This window comes from Hermetia illucens, chromosome 2, assembly GCF_905115235.1.
Source record: "Hermetia illucens chromosome 2, iHerIll2.2.curated.20191125, whole genome shotgun sequence".
NCBI classification, from domain to species: Eukaryota; Metazoa; Arthropoda; class Insecta; order Diptera; family Stratiomyidae; genus Hermetia; species Hermetia illucens.
The window spans coordinates 80438380-80462388 of record NC_051850.1 but is presented as its reverse complement, the minus strand read 5'-3'; the positions used below and the strand labels follow the sequence as shown (position 1 = coordinate 80462388).

The window sequence follows — 24009 nt, the reverse complement described above, 5'->3', positions numbered from 1 at the left end:
ACAACCCCTCAAACTGGCGGCAGCAAGTTCCTCCCGCATCAATACATACGGGTACAGGCAAGTGGACGTGAGTCTTGCCTTGCGTAGGACGTTTTCGTGGCATTTCATCCTGGCGGATGTCAGCTTCCGCATATTAGGCGCAGACTTCTTGTGTCACTATGGTTTGCTGATGGATTTGCAGTCCCTTATAGACCCCACGACCAACCTTAATTCGTCGGGCCAAATGGTATCTCACGCTGACAATAACCTTTCCGTTCTTTTGGAAGACATCACCGACTCTCGTGTTCGGACACTCCTCCAAAAGTTCAGCCAGATTACTACCGAGTGTGGTCTCTCGAAACCAGTGAAGCACAATGTGCAGCACCACATAAATACTACTGGTTCCCCGATTTTCTCGAAGGTGCGTCCTCTACCATCCCAGAAACTGGCTATTGCACGGAAAGAGTTTGAACAACTCGTTCAACAGGGTATCTGCAGGCCCTCAAACAGCTGTTGGTCTTCCCCACTGCATATGGTCCCTAAGCCAAACGGCGAATGGCGCCCATGTGGGGATTACAGAAGGCTAAATGCACAGACTGTTCCTGACCGATATCCAATTCCACTCATCCACGACTTTGCGCATCACCTCGCGAATTGCCGCATCTTTTCGACCTTGGACTTAGCCAAGGCATACCACCAAATCCCAGTAGCTCCTGAAGACATTCCAAAGACGGCAATATGCACACCCTTTGGACTCTTCGAGTTCACCCGAATGACTTTCGGATTGTGCAATGCGGCGCAAAACCTTTCAAAGGTTCATTCTCTCAGTCCTGCGAAACCTCGATTTCTGTTTCGTCTATTTGGATGATGTTTTGGTCGCTTCTTCCACTGAGTCTGAGCACTTAGCCCATCTCGAGTGCATTTTTCAACCTCTCCTTGCGGCCGGTTTAGTCCTAAACGTTGAGAAATGCAAATTCCTTCAACAACTGGTGAGATTCCTCGGCCACTCCATTTCCTCTGAAGGAATACAGCCCGACCCAGACAAGGTGCAAGCAATTACAAGCTTCCCGCGTCCGAAAACAGTGAGGGAGTTGAGGAGGTTCTTGGACATGCTAAATTTCTACCGTCGTTTCCTGCCCAAGGCCGCCCATCACCAGTCCGTTTTGAACGCGTACTTGTCTGGCCCCAAAACAAAAGACACACGAGAGATTGTGTGGTCTGAAGAGGCTGTCCGCGCGTTCGATAAATCCCGACAGCAACTGGCTGATGCTACACTCTTGCCATTTCCTCTGCAAGATGCACCCCTAGCCGTTTTTGTTGATGCCTCTGACATCGCAGTAGGTGCTGCCCTTCACCAAAAGGTGGATCAAGTTTGGCAGCCGCTGAGCTTCTTCTCGAAACAGTTGAATCCCGCTCAACGGAACTACAGTACCTACGATCGCGAACTGCTCGCCGCGTACTTGAGCATCAAATACTTCCGTTTCTCCCTAGAAGGCAGGCCGTTCACAGTGTTCACGGACCATAAGCGTCTCACATAAGCTTTGAAACAAAAGCCCGACAAAGCGTCCCCTCGTCAGCTTCGACATCTGAGCTTCATAAGCCAGTTTACGTCAGACATCCAGCACGTGTCCGGCAAGGACAACATAGTTGCTGACGCTTTGTCTCGTGTCTCCGAGGTTAACATCCCCGCCTCACTCGATTTCTCGGCTATTGCCAAGGCGCAGGAGGATGACGCAGCACTTCAGAGCCTCAAATCCAACCCCGAATACAAATTTCGGGAGTTGCCCATCTTCTGCTGCGAAGACTCGGAAAAGGGACCTCGGCTATACATTCCGGCCACATTTCGCAAGGAAGTGGTCCACGCAGTTCACGACTTGGCGCATCCCGACATCAGGACAACAAATCGGTTAGTCACCGGAAAATACTTCTGGCCCTCCATGAACAAGGATATCAATTCCTGGGCTAGAGAGTGCATCGCATGCCAAAAGTGTAAAGTCTCCAGGCATGTAAGGAAAGAAGTGGGCTCATTCCCCCGCACTACCAAGCGTTTCCACACGATACACCTCGACATAATAGGGCCTTTGCGAGACTCGCACGGTTACAAGTATTGTCTCACAATCATCGACAGGTTCGCGCGGTGGCCTGAGGCAATACCTCTGAAGGACATTACGGCGCAATCTTGTGCCGAAGCCCTCTGCCGAGAGTGGATACCACGCTTTGGCGTCCCTGCAGTGGACACCACTGACCAGGGAATGCAATTTGAATCCACACTTTTCTCGGAGTTAGGTAAACTCCTGGGTTTTAAACGCCAGCGGACTACTGCATACCACCCGCAATCCAATGGGATGCTAGAACGTTGGCACCGGACGCTGAAAGCCGCCATTATGGCACGCGACGATCCGTCCTAGACTCAAGTCTTGCCTCTCGTCCTACTCGGCTTACGTACAACCCGCCGAGAGGAATTTGCTGCCAGCCCCGCGGAGCTGGTTTACGGGGAGAACCCAAGACTCCCAAGCGATCCGGTCTTCGACAAGAGATCGGGTCTCACGAAGTCGGGGTTGGTGCGTCTGCTGAGGGACAATCTCCGACGCATCAAAGCGCCACCACCCACTCGACACTCGCCCACACCTGCCTGTTCGCCCAAGGAACTGGACACATGCACGCACGTTCTGATCAGGACGGATGCCGTCCGGAAGCCGCTGCAGCCTCCATATGAGAACGTACCGCGTTCTCGAGAGGGGAGAACATTTCTTCCAGCTCGAGATCGGTGGACACAAAAAGGCGGTCTCTTTGTCCAGACTTAAACCCGTGTGCGCCCCGAAGCAGCGTCGTGTCGGTTTTGTGGATTAACGGGGAACGGAGTTCCGGGATCCGTCGCCGAAACCCCCTAGGTTTCGTCTGGGGGCGGAGTGATGTGGCGCGGCAGGATCTGCAGCATTCGAAATTTATTTCGAATGTTGCGGATGCGGACGGGTAGATGGCGCGGAACTCTCCACTCACTCATTTTAGAACGCACCAAGGGAATGGAGAATTAGCGGTGGAAAAATGCCGTTGGTTGGGACAGTAAGGACCGCAGGGAAATAAGCCGGTCTCTTCAGTTTCCAACCGCGGCGGTGAACACATTTATACTGCTCTTTATTCTGATAAGTCATAAAATGTGGGATCAAACGTTTTTTTACCATCCATTTTGTACCGCCCTTCATTATTAAATTAAAATTAAAATATTCAAAATATGTAAAAAAATAAATAGCTTGAAGGAGAAAAATATCGTAGTTGAGAGTGAAAACTTAGCCGATTTTCTAAGCAATAGAGATTTACTTCTACCAAATAAGATGTCGCTGCTGAAGTTTCTTGCAATTGTTCGAAGTTTTTGAAAACAAGTTCGTAAGTTGACGACGTGTTTAAAGATTCTTAATCCGTATTACTCCACTGTATCACACCGAAAGTGTAAAGAACGGGAAGGGTGATGGTGTTGATCGCCATGATTTTATTTTTCCTGAACAGCTCAGTTTTAAGGACAATATCCAAACGCCGTTCAAATTCCCCCAGCAACTTAGATTTAACTATTGCCACAGCAGGTGTTGTTGCTTGCAATATGCCGAGGTATTTGTAGGCGCAAGCATAACACTTGTAATAACCACAAATGTGATAAGGAGTCAAAGGCTGATTTATAATCGATGTAGGCTGTCGAGATATTTCGTTTTTGGTGGACAGCCTACTTTACAGCAACCGTATCGATTATAAGCTGTTCTTAACAGCCTCGGGAGCCTTTTGTCCATCCTTTTTACTCCTCAACTATCAATTTATGAACATCAAGATGTTTTGAGATGTTCGCGCACAGAACTGAAGTGCAAAGCATGTAGATGGTAGGAAGACAAGTGATTGATAAGTTATCCCCTTGGTGGAAAATGCTGTGACTAATTTAGGATCGGCAATCATCTGATTAAAATCATTTGCCATTATCCTGTGGATGCTCTTGAACCGTTTCAGCCAGAAGTTATGAATCTTATCAACTCTTGGCGCCTTCCAATTGTGTGTGTGTGTGTGTGTGGTAGGGAGAAGCTACAGGTTCTGAGCACTCAGGCCGTGTTGGCCCATTGTACTCGCGTCCCCCGTCTAACGGAATATTCCGGATTCGTTAACGTATCGTAGGATTTCCGTTAGTGGATGTGATGCTACCCGTCGTAATTGGAGAACATCGGCACCAAAGATTTGATGCCTGATACGTCCATAGGCGGGGCATTCACATAGGAAATGCTCCGTGGATTCCGCTTCCTCATTACAGGAGGGACACGTATCATCTTCGGTAATTCCTATTCTGAACATATGCCCAGCTAGTGAATTATGGCCTGTCAGAATGCCCACAATACACCTGCAAGTCCTCCTGCTTTTCGACAGGATAAACTTTGCGGTACGTATGTTGGGTTCTGGCAGGAAAAGTTTGGTGTGTCGAGCAGCATTAAGGCTCTGCCACCTGTCGCCTTCCAATTAGTTGCGTTTTCAATGGCTGCTTCTATAAAGTCAAGCATGGTCATTTCTGGAAGGGCCTCGCATGAACGCATAAGGTGTGGGAGTCACACTGCTGCTAAATTGCAACGATTAGGTTCGCTCCAAACACTTCTCCAGAAGTCTTCTGCCTGATCTAGATCGAGGTTACTTTCCCGATTTGAGTTGGTGAAATTATTATAAAACGCCATTGGTTCTGGACAAACAAGGTGTTGTCTCTCCTTCGCTGAAAGCTCTTTTGATACCTACAAATGCGATTGGAGCATACCGCAAGTTTCTGCTTCACCACCTCGAGGATTTCTTCGATTGGCATATCATTGGACAGATGGTTGTTTCCAATAATGTGCACAACGTATCTGTGTACTCTTGGTGATGGATTTCCAAGGAAGCGCTCCTTGGACTCGACGAATCTCTTTTCTGAACTTTTCGATTCTTTTGTTGAGCCGAAATAACCAGAACGATAAAGTCGTTCGTTTATTTAATCCTAAATAAATGTTGCACAATATTTATGTCTCTCGTATGTACGTACATATTTGCACCTAGATTTTAGCAATTAATGAAGGAATGCTTTGCATTTTTTGCTACATATGTACGAATAGAAAACTGTAAATAGGGAGTCCCTCATATAAAAGGAGCACAAAACCTTTGACCCGCAACGCCCAGCGTCCGATAGCCCCACTTATTCTGGATAGCACATAATTTTTAAAAACCAAACGACTTACGGTTTCTTCCATCATCCCGAGATCAACGTGATCAAAAAGTTCATACTGCCCTCAGGCAGAGTCTGTTGAGTTGCCTCTACCTTGAAAGAAACCGCAAGTCGTTTGTTTTTAAGGTTTTGTGTAAACACAAAACCTTATTAAAATCGGTTTACTGTCTGTCTGTTTGTCTGCCTGTCTGTCCGTCACACGCATTTTTCTCGGAGACGGTTATAGCGATTGACACCAAATTCGGTAGAAAGGTGGGAACTGTGAACGCTCACGCATGCAGTGAATTACATCCTTTTACGTTGAATTTAAGGGGAGGTCCCCATACATGCAAAAGGAGGGTGTAACATTTTTTTTCATCAAATATAGTCATGTAGGGTATCAAATTAAAGGTCTCAATTAGTACTTTTCAAAGCGGATCTTAGTTTTGACATTCGTTGAAAGGGTGGAGAGCGCGGAGGGTTGAAAGTGATCACTTCTTTAAGGGGGCCATTCTCAGAAACTACCCAACCCAAAAATCTGAAAAAAATCAGGAGGCTGCCACTATATGGTGCCTGGGCTCCGAAATATCTTCCATGCCGATATCTATTTAAATAAAGTTAATAATAGTATATTACTACAATTTTTTGTAATTGGTTAGAAACCCCCCTTAAGTTCATCCTAGTACCATGAAGCTTTGTAGTGATATAGGCTATAATATAGGGCATGATCTTACCAAGTTTGGTAGAAATCGCACTATTACTAACAAAGTTATAATACCTCCAATTTGTTGCTTCTTTGAAAATTGAAGACTATTAATGTCAATATTACCCGAAAGTGGATACTCTCACATAACATATGGATATATTACGTGCTACGTACTAAGAAATACACAAAACCTTTCGTACCTGAAGCGTCCAGCTTCCGGTTTCCCGACTTGTTTAGATATTGTATTTTTATACTTCTTGATTAAGCAGTGTTGTGCAAAAGTTAGTTGCGACTAACGAATGAAAGTAATTCATTCAAAAGTTGGTTGCAACTAGCAATTGAAGTTCAATTGTTATTCGAAAATGTGCAACTAATTTTTCAATTTTCGTCCTTTATTCGAACAGTTTCAATTCATTGATTTCCATGCCACTAGGAAATCAGTTAATTGAAAAAACAGTTAACTAAGGAATTTTTCAGCGATTTTGATTCATAATCAACAATTGAATATGACTGAAATGGAAGCACATTACATTTGTGCTTTTCTTATGAATTGGAGATGGGAGATATTCTGAAATTTAAATGACATTTGCGTGCGGATGATGGACAGTGTTGGCATCGTTCTTCTTCTTCTTTTTTTTCAGCATTTATCCCGTTCACAAGCGAGGTCGGCTCGTCGTGATCGATTTCGCTATTTGGCTCTACCGAATGCCTGATCTGGGTGCAATCTCGAGGCATTTAAATCCCCATCCAGCGTATCAAGCCACAGTTTTTTCGGTCGGCCTTTTGATCCATTACCATCGACTTGGAATTCTTGTTAGTGCGAATTACGTGATCACACCATCGAAAACGTCCCACTCGCAGTTTTTCCGCGATCGGTGCAATGCCATATTGATCGCGAATATCTTCGTTTCGGATGTGATCACAAGGTGTCACGCCACTAGTCCAACGCAACATCTTCGTTCACATTACCGCAAGACGCCGTTCATTGCCTTTTATAGTCGGCCAACACTTAGAACCTTAGAGAACGACAGCACGGGCGACATTGCGGTAAATTTTAATTTGAGACGTTCGTTGATACGTCGATCACAAAGAGCACCAGCTGTGGAACACCACTTCATCCAGGTTGCGTTAATCGTGAAGCAATTTCATAACGTAATTCTCCATTGGCTGATAGCATTGACCGGAGGTATTTAAATCGCTCAGTTCTAGACAGATCACTGCCACTGACAGTGATTGTGCCTGTTTCATGGGGATCGTTATTCTATAGGTATTTTGAACAGAGTTGCCGCGTTTGCTCTTTTTACATTTCTTTTATGTTAATGGGTGCGGATCGCATATCGTTTTCGATAGAAGAGATTAGGGTTGGCGTTCCTGATTTTGAAGGCAATAAATTTAGAAAAAAGGGTTGCTGTTTTAGGATTTTTGGAGGAATCAAGTTTGGAAAAATAATGCCGCACGTGCCAAATTTTCATTTTTGTTGTTATTTGGAGACATTTTTTTCGCAAAAATGTTTTCCCGCATTACTATGAAAACGTTTATAAATTTCCATATGATAACACACTAAATGAGAAATTTTCACATTCGGCCACCCAATATTTTGCGATTTTACTGAAAGGAAAATCATTAAACGGCAACCCTTTTTTCGAAAATGTATGTCCTAAAAATTAAAGAGCGGAACTCTGAACTCTTCTGTCGAAAACAACCCGTGTTCCGCAACCATTCCCAAAAAAAAAACATTTTAAATACGAAAATGGAAACCCTATCTACAAAATGTCCATAAAAACAATGGCGACAACACTGTTCCAGCATTCTCTTTGAAGTATATAATACATGAAATAACAACCATGCAAAAAACTCACAGAAGAAAAATAACCCCCACCCCACCATCAGTTAACATAAAATCATGTCGTTGATTACTTGTAAATAACTTCGTAGACCGCGTACCGCCCATCATATTTCGAAATGACAAATTCAGTTGATTTGCAATAAAAGTTACCAACGGACCAACAGTTAGACAAATGCTTTGTTTTACACAAAAGCATTCATATTCAACTCGGCAATTTTCGTACGCCCGACTCCTATAGAATAAATTAGAAAATTGTTAATTGCAATTAACGAATAACAATTGATTAGTCGTAATCATAAGAGAGCAACTATTTTTTCCGATTTTTAATTGTTAGTTGCAAGCTTTGAATAACGAATGAAAGTCGAAAAAAATAGTTGTCCACTCGTGATGACCACTAATCAATTGTCAGTCGGTCATTGCAATTAATAACTGAATCAATTATTAATAGAATAATTAGCTAATTAACGAATTAGTTAACTAATGCGCAACACTGTGATTAAGAAAGTAATAACAAACAAAACAGGGTAATATATCCACGCCCACGCCCTTGATATGCCCAAATTTCCTTTCATCAGAAAACTAGGAGGCGGAAATTTCTGGATCAAAATATTCATCAGTCTACGCGATACCTTTGCAGCCCTACTCACACTAAGCGGTTGCAAATTGAGAAACTTTTATGTTATTAGCATCACAACTAACGCAGTCAGAATGATGCTAGATCGTCGTTTGATTCATCCAAACATCCGCCTCATACTTCGTTTCAGACCTACAGAGAATAAAAGCTCTCGCTAGTTTATCTACCTTGCTCCCAACGCAGACCTACACCATACACCTTTACTTCCTGAAGACTTGAGTACCCGTGAAAGGTGAATCTCTTCTCCATTTACTTTACGAGTATTCAAAATTGAAAACGCTGGCTCAGCAACCAGTACAAGCACGACTGAGACCAGTTACCAGTCGGCCATGCAGAAAGGTTAAAGCGAAATAATAAAAGGCCACATAGTCCAGTCGACAGTCTATAGCAGAAAAGAAACGCAAGAAAAGCAGTCTGAAAAAGCTTGAGGGTTTTCCACTCATAGTATTGAACGTTTACCTGCGAAATTCGAAACGAAACTATTCATTGTTCAAAAATGCGACCGTGCCTATCGAAATTGTCATGCTTATATAAGTATGTATGTAAAAAGTTGTGATCACAGCTTGATATACAGCCGGATTCAGGCAATTCAATTTTAATGCTTCTCTGATGACAACTCTGTGCAACAACTTGAACGCAAATGGTCCCAGTGAAAGTAAAAATGGATAGAATATTATTTCGTTAATTGATTTACACTCTACACATCCGTTCGGAAAAGCTCAGGAAAACATGCAATAACATAAAAGAAACAAATTCAAAGATTCACAACTTTTACTGCTTCGGCACGTTATTTTCCGAACTATTGAGGTGAAAAACTGAAAAACTTTGTTTAAAAGTAATTTAGCTAAGATGCATAAGATGGATTGTAACTTACAGCGACTCAAAGATACAATGGAACAAGTTAAAATGAAACTTACCTTGGAGAATAATATATTGTACATGTATTTGGAGAAAATTTTCATATTTTTTTTTTCAGAGCTAATATAGCTTTGTTTCAGAAAGCCATTTAAATTAATAATTTGATGGGAAGGACTGTTTTGATAATAGTCAACCCCATAAGCTTCACACTTGGAGTTTAATATTATTAGCAAATGTGTAGAACTTAACCTACAAAAAATAGAAAACAAGTCGGGAAACTGGAAACTTAACGCTTCAGGTATAAATGGTTTTGTGTTGCCCTATGTGAGGAGCATAACGGAGTTCTCCATTGGCTGATAGCATTGACTCGAGATATTTAAATCGCTCAGTCCTGTCAATGGCTGTAACCTGCCCAGAACTGAACGATTAAAATATCTCGGGTCAATGCTATCAGCCGATGGAGAACTGCGTAATGAATTGGGTTCACGCATTAACGCAACATGGAAGAAGTGGTATTTCACAACTGGTGTTCTTTGTGATCGACGTATCAGCGAATGTCCAAATCTAAAATTTACTCGATGTCGTCCATCTGCCGCTCTCTATAGTTCAGAGTGTTGGCCAACTATAAAAGGCAACGAACGGCGTCTTGCGATAATGGGGACTAATGTTGCATTGGACTAGTGGTGTGATACGTTTTGATTACATCCGAAATGAAGACATCCGCGATCGATATGGGTATGCACCGACCGCGGGAAAACTGCGAGTGAGGCACTTTCGATGGTGTGGTCACGTAATTCGCGTTAATAAGAATTCACTTACCAATATTGGTCTGGAATCTAAGTCAATGGTAAGCGACCAAAAGGCCGGCCGAAACAACGGTGGCTTGATACGCTGGATGAGGATTTTAACGCCTTGCGATTACATTCTGATCAGGCGTTTGATAAAATAAAATGGCGAAACCGATCACGACGAGCCTACCCGCTTGTGAAAGGGACAAAGACTGAAGAAAAAGAAGAAGATGTGACGAGCGACGAGTGCACGACAGCTCCGTGTCACATAGCTAAAAGTTCCATTGCTCTCTATTTTTTAGAAAGCGATTTAAATAAATCATTTGATGGAAAGGACTGTATTGATAATAGTTAACCTCATACGCTTCACACTCTGAGTTTAATATTATTAGCAAATGCCAAGAATTTAACCTACATCAGATATAAACAAGTCGAGAAACGGGAAGCTTGACGCTTCAGGTATAAAAGTTTCCCTATGTGAGGAGCATAGCACAGTTCTCGCACATTTTTCTATCCGTATATAGCTACAAATCCAACATAATCCTTCATATTTTCCAAACTACGAAACATACGTACATATTACAGCCACAGATATTACGCTCACCCTAAACAAACAAACTGCCTATTTCCGAATACTGTACACATATATGCACGTATATAAATTTATCGTACCCATATTTCCGATTTACTTCTTATATCTATTTGAATTAGGCACTACCCGCAAAGTTCATTAGCACGCATATATTATATACCTACATACACACATGTCTGGTTGAAAAATAACTAAAAAACTAAAACAAAATAATTCTTTGCGACCCCATTCATACGAACTCATTTCGTTGTGGTATTGACGAATTGATATATGATGATGACGTCATGCAGGTTGTAGAGTGCACGAAATTCACAAAAAATTGTAAAGTTTCACCTCCTATAACTTTGTTAATAATAGTTGGATTTTCTTCAAACTTGACCAAACTGTGCATTATATCCTTCATTACACGCATGCCATGTACCTCTGGGATGAACATTAGGGGAGTGCCGGGTAAATTTCTAATATGTGGAAATATACTATTATTAACTTTATTTGTGCAAATATCGGAACCGGATATATATTGAGGCCTAGATTTCGTAGAAATGAATCACTGTGATTTTTTTCAGATTTTTCGGTTGGATAAGTTCTGAGAACGAGACCTGTTACACTTTTTTCGGGTCATATTTTGAGCCCTCACTCCCCTGTGTTTCACCCAATTTCAAATATTGAACCAGTTTCGAAAAGTACTAATTGAGACCTTTCATTTGATACCCCACGTGGCTACATTCTGTGAAAAAAAAATTTGCACCCTCCATTCACATGTATGGGGAGCCCCACCCCTCTTAAACGTAACACAAGATGGCGCCACTTACTGCATGTAAAGGGAACACCAGATTACATACTCCCACCAATTTTCGTGACAATCGGTCTAGCCGTTTCCGAATAAATCGGGTGTGACAGACAGACGGACAGAGAGACACTGTCTCGTTTCACACAAAACCTTAAAAGGGCTGGGGACAATTAGATTCTTCTTGAATAGAATTTTAATATTTCACTCGAATGTCAATTATTCTCGTTAATTATGATCTTATTTGTATGGTAGGATGCTGTTAATTCGCACGAAATCGATAAGTTTGAACTGCTATAACTTTGACACTAATAGCTGGATGAAACTGCATGAAACTTGTCATGTATACACGAGGTTGTTCTCTATGTCGGTGCAAAATTTAGTACACCTAGGATGAACCTAAGGGGAGTTTTTCAGTCAATTTCTAAAAGTTGGTAATATGCTATTAGTAAATATATTTGAGCAGTTACCGAATTTCACATAAATGTTTTGCAAAACCCTAAAAAGGGCTGTAGAGAAGTAGATTCATTATAAATGTGACTTTAATATTTCACGCGAATGTCAATTATTCCCGTTAATTATGACGTCAGCATCTTTTTCGTATGGCTTAGGAAGCAGTAATTTCGCGCGAAATTGCTGGGTTTGAACTGCTATAACTTTGGCGTTAATAGCCAGATTTCCTTGAAATTTAGCATGTAAATATTATCCTCTATACTGATAATAAACTCGGAAGTCCTAGAATGAATTTAAGGGGGGTTTTCAAGTAAATTTCTAAAAGTTGGTAATATACTTTTAGTAAGTTTATTTGAGCAGATATCGGAATGGGACATATGTTGAGGCCTACATTTCATCTAAGCACACCTTCCGGATTTTTTCTAAATAGGTTGAGTGGTTTCCGAAAATGAGTCTTGTCTACTTCAAGTGTGTACATTTTGACTCCTTACTTGCGCACTTTGGCAATTACTAATTGAGGCCTTTCATTTGATACCCCACATTACTATATTCGATGAAAACAATTTTCCTTTAAACCTTGAAAATCAGCTCTAGGTAGCTCAACTTTTCTTCTAAATAACGCCATAAATGCTCAATAGAATTCAAATCTAGAGACTGAGGTGGGGTCTCTAAAACATGAGAGCAGGCTGGTGAAATGATTTTTATCAAGTTTTACTTTATACTTTTTTGAACTACCAAGAAGTTAAATTTATTTCCTCTTGTACTTTTCTAATGCTAACCAATGAAGTTACAAGAACATATCTAAATTACTTCAGGAAAAAGTTCGTATTTGAAATTTTTAATACATTTTAACTTTGATATATTGTATATACATTGCTGAGAAATGCTAGTTTCATAATATCTTCTAAGAATGAAGCAGCCATGTGCAATTGGGCGTGTTTACAATTTAACTCTTTTATTACCACCAAAAAAAAATTTACGTTGTTTACCATCCAGGTACCCATGCATAGATTGATGAGTAACAATGTATTCTAGTTCAAAATAAGCTCAGGTATTAGAGAGATATCGGCTAAGTTATGGTTATATAATAATATATAATGACTTTTGTGTTATATTATTAAATTACAAATTGTGGTGTCTGTAATTCTAAATCAGGTATGCATCCCCATAATACCCTCTTGATTCAGTGAAGGTCAGGTACCTTGAGTTGAATAACTCAAATATCAAATAATAACAAAAATAATGGTCTCTGTATTCTTTGGTATCTGGGGAACGTTTTGAAACGAATATGTATATTCGGGAGGTAGTTCAGTTTAGTACGTGTCGTTTATCTGAAGAAAAAAAGATATAAGCGTCGCGCAGTTATTGCTAACATAACTCGGATATTTCTGTGTGTTGATCAACATGTCTATGCATTCGTGTATTGTGAATATAACTTAACATTTTTTAGCGAAAATTCGGCATTTAATTTTCCGTGAATTAAAAATTTCGGAAAATATATTTAATTGAAGGCAAAACAATAGAAAAGATGACAAGAACTGAATTTTTGAGGTAATATATACAAAAAACAAGTCGGAATACCGGAAATTGGCGCTTCTGATATAAAGGCTTTGTGTTCATCTTATGTGAGAAACTTTCTACGCATTCCATTCGTATATGGCTAAAAACCCAAAATTTTCCATCATATTTTTTTCAAACTACAAGAAATACAGACGTAGATATTATGTTCACTCTAAACAAACAAACGCTGCCTATTACCGAATACTATACTTATATATGCGTGTATATAAATTTAGCGTACACATATTTCCGATGCACTTCGTGGATAAAAGTATACATATGTACATCTAAAGTACGTATGTTGAATACCTGAGGCCTAAACTTCGTTTACCTACACCACTGTGATTTTTTCAGATTTCTCGGTTGGATAGATTCTGAGAACACTCCCCTATGTTTCACCCGATATCAAATATGGGTTCGAAAGTACTAATTGAGCCCTTTCATTTCATACCCCACATGGCCACATGTTAAAAAAAAATTTACACCCTCCATTCACATGTGTGGGGGCCCCCCCTTAAACTTAACACAAAATGGTGCCACTTGCTGTATGTAAAGGGAACAACAGACCACACGCTCTGAACAATTTTCGTGACAAGCGATCCGGCCTTTTCCGAATAAATTGAATGAGACAGACAGATAGACAGACATCGACTCGATTCTAATAAGGTTTCGTTCCACACAAAACCTTAAAAGTATTTGATGTGCTAGCGTGGGTATAGAGCTTTTACATTTACTTATTTTTTAGATGACATTTAGCCAAAAATAATTAAATTTTATAATAGAGCTAGCTCGCGGAAGAACTAGCAAGCTTCAAGCAACAGGTTATGCGAAGTCAGTCAACGAAATTAGCGATTGAAATTTAAAACACAAACTAATTATAATAGAAGTTAGTGCTGTAAATCAGCCGCGAAATAACACTGACAGAAGGGTCTAGTAGGACCATGCAACATGTGCAACAAGCAACCTATTCGAAAATAAAGAAAGACAAAGAAGTGTTGCGCTAAATGTAAAAATCCCGTTTATAATGAATATGCGGCATAAATATCTAAATATTTAGAATGCAGTCAATAAAATTCAAATTATGTTGAATAAATCCATTTATTACAATGCAATAATCTCATTAGTTTTTTTTATTAGTCCGAAAATTCTGTATTTTTTTCGCAAAATGTAGTAATTATATATGCTTATATGCTATATACTTTATAAACAATTAAAAATGAAAATAATCTCTAGTAACTCATTTATCTAATAATATCTATTTCATCATTTTTCGTCTAGAAACACATTTGCTTTATGATATTATATAATACACGAATAACATGAGTTTTGTGCAGGAGTACCGGGGTACTCCGGGTGGTATATATTAGTAATTTTTTTCAACTTCCAACATTTCCGAGAGGGCTTTAGCCAATTCTTTCAAGAACGAAAGTAATTTAACATATCGTACGTCGATGGATACCCGTATACCCGAGTACAATGGTTAATAGACTCTCCGCCTTATTTTCACTAATGTCGGAAATTACTTCCATGGTGCAATTTAAAAAAACCCTCAAAAACTGTTTTTGAAAAAAAGCTGTTTTTGAAATTATCAGCATTTTAAATTTCAATCAAATTCAAACAGCCTGAAAAGTCCGCGCCATGTTGTGACGTCACAACTCGAACCAAGAAATTTCATTAGCCCGGCAACTGGCAGTTACTCATAAAAATATAAAACTATCAATATTAATTTCCTGCGTGAAATGCTAAGGAGAACGATGAAATATTGTTTCGTACCTTGCTGCACAGATAACTCCATGAAAACCCGCAGAAAGCTTTTTTGGCTGTTTCGAAAGGAGATTTTCGGAAGAATGCTTTCACGTAAATAAGATCCAAATTGCTTGCTCGATGACGTCACAAGCAGTGCCAGCCAATCACGCGTTTTCTTTTCCGCCTTATGAAAATTCAATATTTAAACCATTATGATTAGCAAATGAGTGTTCCGAATTGTTTTTTTAATGGATATGGTAATTGGGCAGGTGAAACTAATATTTCGGCGTAAAAAATATATGTAGTCATTTTCCAAGGCGGGGAGTCTATTGTACAAACGAATATTCAATACAGAGGAAAATTATAATTATTCAGAGTAAAGAAATATTTTAACATCATTAATTAAAGTCGACTGCTGAAAGTATAAAGTTCACTTTTCGCTTACGCTAATCACTGCTGAATTGGAACAATATACGAATCCTAAGAACTCAAGCTAGTTCAAAAGATACACCAGATTGCCACCTAATGAACTCTATAAACATTTCTTGGGAAAAGAGGGAGTTTTTTAGTTACATCCCGAGCCGCTTATCTTTTGGCTCGAAACGTATATGTACATTCAAATTATTGCATTTCATTTTCATTTCGTTTTTTAGTTCAAGGGAACGTCCCCAGCCTTAGGAGAGAAGTTTCACAATTGTTTTTCGAGAATATAGTCCCGTGATGTGTCGAATGACGTCATTTATAGTTTATTAGATTTTTAAGGTTTTGTATAAAATAAAACCTTATTAAAATCGATTCACTGTCTGTCTGTCACACGCAGTTTTCTCCAAAACAGCTAAACCATTCCGAACGAAATTTGGTGGATATATGGCAATTATGAAATCCCACGCATACAGTGACATAAATTTACATGCAGTTTAAAGGGGGGATGTAAAAATTTTGTTCATCGAATATAGTCATGTGGGCTCAAGAGTGAGTATTTGTTTTAGAAATAATATATGTAGGATAACTAGTTTAATACCCTTGATCGCGCTAGCATAGCGAACATTGAATCCCCGGATGAGGGTTTTTCTTTCTAGAGCTTGGGCATCAACCAGCCACTTTGAAATGTCATATTCCTTGAGGCACTTAACGATCTGAGCTTCTCTGCGGTTATGCGCGGCCTGTTTATGCTTGCTCGTTGCCAACACTTTAGCAACTTCTTATTTTATTTCCTCTCTCACATCGCTCGCCTTAAATTTGATAGTTTTTCAATATCAATCACTGTATTTTCTGCTCAAAAGTTGGTTTTTATGTTGTAATTCCTACCTTTATTCAATGCGTGCACTAATTCTGACCTGATTTCAATCAGGTTATTATTTTTTTAATTTCTGCAGCTGTAATTTATTTTGGGATTAATATCAAGGATTTTTTTAGAATATAACATTCTTCTCTGGATTTTACTGGAACCTTCCTTATTTTTGTAGAAATTAAATATTGGGGAAAAAATTAGGTGCTCTTTTGCGAGAATCGATCGCTTAAGATATTGAATCAGAACATTGGGCCTAAACCCAAAATGCGACTCCGAATTGGCGTGACAAGTTCGAAAGGAAGGTATCCGAAATTGTTATCCCCTCATTCTAAGCGACATCACAAACTTTTAAGACCATGCATGCTGTGGTCAGAGCAGGGGAGAGCGACAAAGATCTCTTTGAGGTTCTCAAAGAATGGGTTACCAAGCCACACGCTAGCTAGAGCTAAGCTTGGTCCGGCTAGAGTTAAGAGGCCCTCAAATCGACGTTTAAAGTATCAAACCAGATCAATATCAGCCAGTCAGTCCACACCTGCCTGACTTACATGACCATACCATCGAGGACGCATCCCTTGCAATTTTTCCATAATGGATGCAACCCCATAAGGATCCGGATGTCTTCATTTCGGATGTTACCATAGGATGTTACGCCACTGATCCAACGCAACATCGTCGTCTCCATCACCACGAAACGGGGTTTATTGTCTTTGATAATCGGCCATTCAAGTAGAAGGCGAAACGGCGAACGACATGCAAGCTCGTGGATGGGGGAGAGGGAATTTCCACCGAAACCAAAGTTCTTCCTCAAATCCGGATTAGAGGCTTTAATACATTTGCATAAATTGATTGCGCAATTAACAGAGAAAAGGGTCCGGAAGCACCACTCAAATTCTGCACTCAATCTAAATTTTTTATAACACTGCGATATATTAACAACAAGTCGGAATACCGGAAGCTCGCACTTCGGGTATAAAGGTTAGGTGTTCATCTTATGTAAGAAACTTCAACGCACATTTTTCTATCCGTATATAGCTACAAATCCAACATATTCCTTCATTATTCATTCATTCTTTTCCAAACTACAAAATATACGTGCATATTACAGCCGTAGATATTATCCTCAACCTAAACAAACAAACTGCCTATTTCCGAATACTGTACATACTCGTATATATGCATGTATATAAACTCGTATCTATATTTCCGATTTACTTCGTGCAGAAAAGCATACATATGTACATATATAGTACCTATCTTAAATACGGCTGGTTTAATGTACAAATATATCTATCTGGATTAGACACTACCCGCAAACTTCATTAGCACGCATATACTATATATCTACATACACACATATCAGTTCATATACAAATGACGAAACAAACTAAAATAAAATAATTCTTTGAGACCCCATTCATATGAACTTACTTCGCTGTGGCATTGACGAATTGATATGGGATGATCATACATCCCACACATACACGTTGTAAAATGCACGAAATTCACAAAAAAAATGTCACCCCCTATAACTTTGTTAATAATAATTGGATTTTCTTCAAGCTTGGCCAAATTGTGCATTATGTTATCCCTTACACCCATGCCAAATTGTACTTCTACGATGGACATAAGGGGGGTTGCCGGCTAAATTTCTAAAATGTAGAAATATACTATTATTGACTTTATTTGTGCAGATATCGGAACCAGATGTATTTTGAGGCCTAGATTTCGTAGAGATGCACCACTGTGATTTTTTTTAGATTTTTCGGTTGGATAGGTTCTGAGAACGAGACCTGTTACACTTTTTGATGATAATATTTTGCGCCTCACTCCCCTATGTTTCACCCAATGTCAAATATGAACCAGTTTCGAAAAGTACTAATTGAGCCCTTTAATTTGATACCCGATATGTCCACATTTTATGACAAAAAAAATGTTCACTCTCCATCCATATGTATGGGGAGCTCCTCCTTAAGCTTTACACAAAATAGCGCCACTTACTGCATGTAAAGGGAACAACATATCACAAGCTCTTACCAATTTTCGTGACAATCGATCTAGCCGTTTCCGAATAAATCAGGTGTGACAGACAGACAGACGGACACATAGACATCGACTCGATTCTAATAAGGTTTTGTTTCACACAAAACCTTAAAAAAAGAGATATACAATTATGCTCCAGCATAGTTATGTATAGACTTTTAAACCTGAATATACTGCTCGTAGTTGCAGCCACAAAGGAAGGCAGAAGGGTTTGTAAGCAGCATCAAGTCGATGTTTACGAGTCTGTAGAAGTACTATTGAATGCCCCTGGAAGCAACGAATCGATGTAATTTCAAATAAGTCTTAATATGAACGAACAAACTTGAAACTTTAAACGCGATTATCTCAGAATTGTGTTTTTATAAAATTGTCTTTGCATTAGACACGATTACTAAAAAACTACCATATATATACCACTTATTTATTATAACAGCTTGTCGCTATACGAAGGATCTTCAATTGCTTCAAAAATTGACAGGAAATTTAACATCTCAAAAAAGTAAACCCCACCAATTTTCCAAAAGTTCGCATTTTGACAAATCCCTTGTTCGGCGACTAGATAAGATAGCAATAACGACTAGATAAGATAGTAATAACAATTTTTTTTTTTTAATTTCTGTATTCGGATCAACCTTTATCGAGTTATTGTATCTATAAGAAATAATTCCCAAAAAAAAACACTTGGATAACAGCTATAGGTCCGTCATTTTTCTTTCTTAAAAAAAATTTGTAGTGGCCCTAACTGTATTTTGTTCGTAATTAAGAGCGATAAATTTCTTCATATCCGAAAGGATATTTTTCAAACCATTTTTTTTCTCAAAATGATGTTTTTCAGATTTGCAGAAATTCGAGCTCAAAAAGCAATGAATCGATCATTACGAAATTCGGAGGTATGATTCTTCATAAAATTACTAAGAATATGAATCAAGATCTGGGTTGGCATCATATTTTTCAGGGTGTTTTTTTTTGCAAAATTAGTGAACGAAATGACGAAAATTGCAATATTTTTTTAACACCTGCAAAATTATTGATTTTGATTATTTTCAACCACTAAAAAAATCTGGAAAAATGCCTTCTAATGTGTTTTCTCCCTTTATCACCTACATGCCATTCGATCTTATCCTTAGAGAGTGTCAAATTGATGCAAAGGAGGTAATTTTGACCTACTGTAACCTTTTCCATATTTCATATTAAAACCAGTATTCATTTTACGAATCTAGGATGGACCCCTTTAAGGTTTGCAGTAAATTTGAAAAATATATTAATAGACGCGAGCTGAGCGAGAAGTCCTCAGATATCTTTCTGCCAGTCTTCTTCTAGTGGTAATTTCATTCTCAAGTCAAAACGAGGTTCAATAGCGGTGCCAAAGGAAAATCTTCAACATGTTGCTGACAACGAAGGGGTCATCCCGCGTTGAAGTGCTTAAGCCCTAGTTGCACTAATTGCATGGAGTGGCATCTGCTTTATGCAGATAATGTTTTGCTAGCGTCTAATAGCAAAACTGACCTGAAGCAACTTGTCCAAAAATGGAATGATCGCCTCATGGAACACGTTCTCAAATTGAATCGAAATAAAACTGAATTTTTGACGACCGATCCCCATGAAACAGACGCTATCACTGTCAGCGGCAGTAATCTGTCCAGAACTGAACGATTTAAATACCTTGGGTCAATGCTATCAGCCAATGAAGAACTGCGTCATGAAATTACTTCACACATTAATGCAACCTGGATGAAGTGGCGTTCCAAAACTGGTGTTCTTTGCGATCGACGTATCAACGATCGTCTCAAATGTAAAATTTATCACGATGTCGCCTGTGCTGTCGCTCTTTCAGGTTCTGAGTGTTGGCCGACTATAAAAGACAATGAACGGCGTCTTGCAGTAATGGAGACGAAGATATTTACATTGGACTAGTGGCGTAATACGTTTTGATCACATCCCAAATGAGGATATCCGCGATCGATAGGAAGTTGCAATGATTGATGGTGACACACCTCAGCATCGGAAATGCTTTCATCAAGACAGAAAAGCTGCTATGCTTCAACCAAAACAAAATTACCACCACCTAAGCTAGGAACTAGCGGGGGAGGCGTGAGGGCTCACAAAATGTAATTTCAAAGGCAATATGAAACAAAGTTCGAATGGAAATGAAGACACAACTTGATAAAATCTCTCATTCAGTAACAAGTAATAGGTTGAAGACCAAAGCTTATATATCGTAATATTTTCTATACATTGCCGCTTTCCCCTCACACATTTCACCTAGGCGGTATTTGTTCCATATTTTTTGAACGTGACACTTTGCAATATTCATACATATGGGCAACACAACAAATGTGTGCCTTGTTATCATCAAAGTAGGTTTCGACATAATAAAAACAAGAAGAAAATGTGCCCATTCAGCTGACAGCTTCTTGTAAAGTGTAACTGTGGTGGAAAGAGTTTCACAAGAGGAGAGGATCGATTCTTACTCACGTAGAAAGAGTTGCGTGCACAGTCGTATTATGTATCCTTGTGGCTCCTTGCACCACTAACGCCTGCCTAACGAAAATATGTTGCGACAGTCACCGCGCAGCACCCTCGCGTCACCTAACGCCACAAAACTCGCTGCACTCAGCACAATCCTAATTTCATTTCCACCTTCTTTCACTTAAGCAATGCTCGCGGATTCGTTGTCAAAATTTCAACACCACACAGAGAAGTGCCTCCTGCGGTTCCTAAAACGACTTTCGACGTCAGAGCCTCTTCCAGGTCACAAAACTCGCAAACCCACTGCGACGACCGATAATTGCCGTTGTCGCGACGCACTGACCCCGCAGACGACACTTGATGTCTTTCGCAAAATGTAGGCCAGGCACCACTCACCAACACACACGCCGTAGCACCCCTATGATAACGTCGATAGGCGAAGCCAATTGCTTGACGATAAACAGCACGAAAATTCCGGGGACCACTGATCATTCACAATGGAATCTGCAGCAGGCGCGGAATTGCATCACCGCGGTCACCTAAAAAAATGTATACTTTCGAAATCCACTTCACATCCGGGAACACCGACCAAACAAACCTTTCACGATCGCTACGACACAGAAGCAAAGCTGCCAAGAGACTAGAGGAAAACACTCTTCAGCTGTGGCTGCAAACGAAAAACTGTAGAAAGAAACTTGGAGAGGGTACGAACGAGCCACTAGCAGCATTGCAACTCGTTCCGAAAATATCGGATAATTCGCTTTAAGAATCGATACGGTTAGTTTCTAAGCCATTTGCACTGTGGAGCTCCTGGACCGTTGAAAACCTGCAAACCTAGAAGGGGATTAGACGTAGTAAATATAAATGTGAACCACAGATTTAGGTTAGCATTATCACTAAGTGGGGCAACAGGCGTCAACCGCAGGAATGTGCACGCCATCGCTGTGGATTTGCGGAACTTCGTCCTAAACCACGTATTTATGTAGTAAATGATATACTGTGGTTTGCGGCTTACTTCCGAACAAAATGGGGTATTAAGATAATTCAAATGTAGACTTGCAAAAAGTGTATAAACAAAATTTGTAAAAGAAAGACAATAACCACTTTCATCAGTCCAAGATGAAAAGAATTGTGACATGGATTTACCTCAGCTTATTATAACTAGGGGTGGGAAATATTGATGAGCACGCTACACATCCGACTCAACGAGGAGCGAGTCGACTCAGTTGGTGAGGCAATATTGGATGGCTTGTTGATGCCGTGCATGTACTGTCTGCATAGTGGACACATTTCTGTTTTGCAAATGCAGCCAATAGGAGTCTTGTACGTATTTATGTATGTAGGTGAACATATTTACAGGGCAATCTTGTACCGCGCGCGTAGGAACGATCATTTTAAGGTTTTGTGTAAAAACAATTACAAGATGATTCTATTTTTACAGTACGATTCGCCTTTAGTCTCAAAATGAACCTCAGTTTCGGCGATTCTTCATCGGCGCTAAGTTTCTTTCTAGCAAGCATTCTCTTCAGGTCTGAGAAGAGGAAAAAGTCGCTGGAGCCAGATCTGAAGAATAAGGTGGATGCAGAAGCAATTCGAAGCCCAATTCATACAATTTTGGCATCGTTTTCATTGGTTAAGTACACGGTGCATTGTCAGCACTTTCTTTTTCTTCAAATGGGGCCGTTTTTCCGAGGTTTCATCCTTCAAACGCTCCAATAACGCTAGGCAATGGTCGTTGTTTTTCTCTTCTCAAGATAATCCATGAATTTTATACCATGCCCATCCCAAAGTACAGATTCCATAGCCTTGCCAGCCAACTGTTGCGTCTTCGCACACTTTGGGTTCGGTTCACCACGTGCAATCCACTCAGATGGCGATCGTTTTCATTTTAGTATGAAATAATGGAGCCATGTGTCGGTCATTATCAAATATTCACGCATAAAGTTGGGTTTTTATGGAGAAAGAGCTTCAATCACTGCTTCGAATCGTCAACTCGTTGTTGCTTTTTGTCGATTGTGAGCTCACACAAAAAGTCTGAATAATGTTTATCAAGCCAAGCCTTGACTTCAACAGTTTTTTTTTTCGTCAAAAAGCAATGTTTTATTAACATTCGAAATTGCTTTTTGTCCATTTTCTTCAAACTAACAAAAATTGGTTCACTCAAAATGCTCTATCCCACAAACTATGTGTATGATGCTAGATCTCTCCTCAATCATGTGCTGTGCAACATGGATTTCAGCGTTGTGCTCTTTTCATTTTTTTCTCCTGGTTGTTTCCGCGTCTCTTTTGGAATTGTTCACTACGCATGTGGAAACTTTCTGTCAATGTCAAAATAGATCCCTTTTCCTCTCTAATGATCCTGAAATCAAGAAATGGGAGTTCTCCTTTGTCCTCTATCTCCATTGTGAATTTTAGGTTCCGATGTACCTTATTCAGGACATCCAGCATTTCCCCCACTTCGTCTTCATGGACAATGGTGATGATGTCACCTACGTACCTCAACCAGATCTTTGGGAGCAGGCCTTTGAAATATAGATCATTCTCAACTTTGTCCATGAATATGTCACTCAAAAAGGGCGGTAGGGGGTTCCCCATTGCCACTCGTCTGGTTCGTTTGAGGAACGTCACTCTGAATATCCGTCATGCATACCGCCGCAAGTTTCGTAAGCATCTCTGTTTCTCTTTTGCACGACAAGGACGGGAGATTTTTACTTAGTAGGCACTCTTCCAGATAGAGAAGCTTGGCAACAAGCCATCCACGTCGAATAACACTAGTCATTCATCCGGTGTCATAAACCCTACATCCTTTAGTTCCCTGATGAGATCTTCTCAGTCGAAATGAGTCGACTCACTCGCTTCACTGAGTCGGCACAAAAGAGTCAGCGTTATTCTCAGTTCACCCAAAGCAATATGAGAAAAATTACTTCGCTCAAAGAAGAAAATCAAGAAATATTATTTTTTCATGAAAAGGATTCTACTGATACATGTTTTTATTACTTGGGATAATTATCTCAAATGCAGCTTCATCATCAACGGCGCAATAACCGGTATCCGGTCTAGGCCTGC

The 24009-nt window shown here is 39.9% G+C and overlaps 1 protein-coding gene across 1 annotated transcript in view; it reads right to left on the bottom strand.

Annotated features, from left to right (window-relative positions):
- Window positions 1-21589, bottom strand: part of LOC119648989 (LHFPL tetraspan subfamily member 3 protein) — a 124357-nt gene extending 102768 nt beyond the window's left edge. Inside the window, exon 1 of the mRNA XM_038050913.1 lies at window positions 20950-21589. The gene's annotated coding sequence lies outside the window, so the exon portion shown is untranslated. The remainder of the gene's footprint in view (window positions 1-20949) is intronic.
- Between the last annotated feature and the right edge of the window lie 2420 nt (window positions 21590-24009).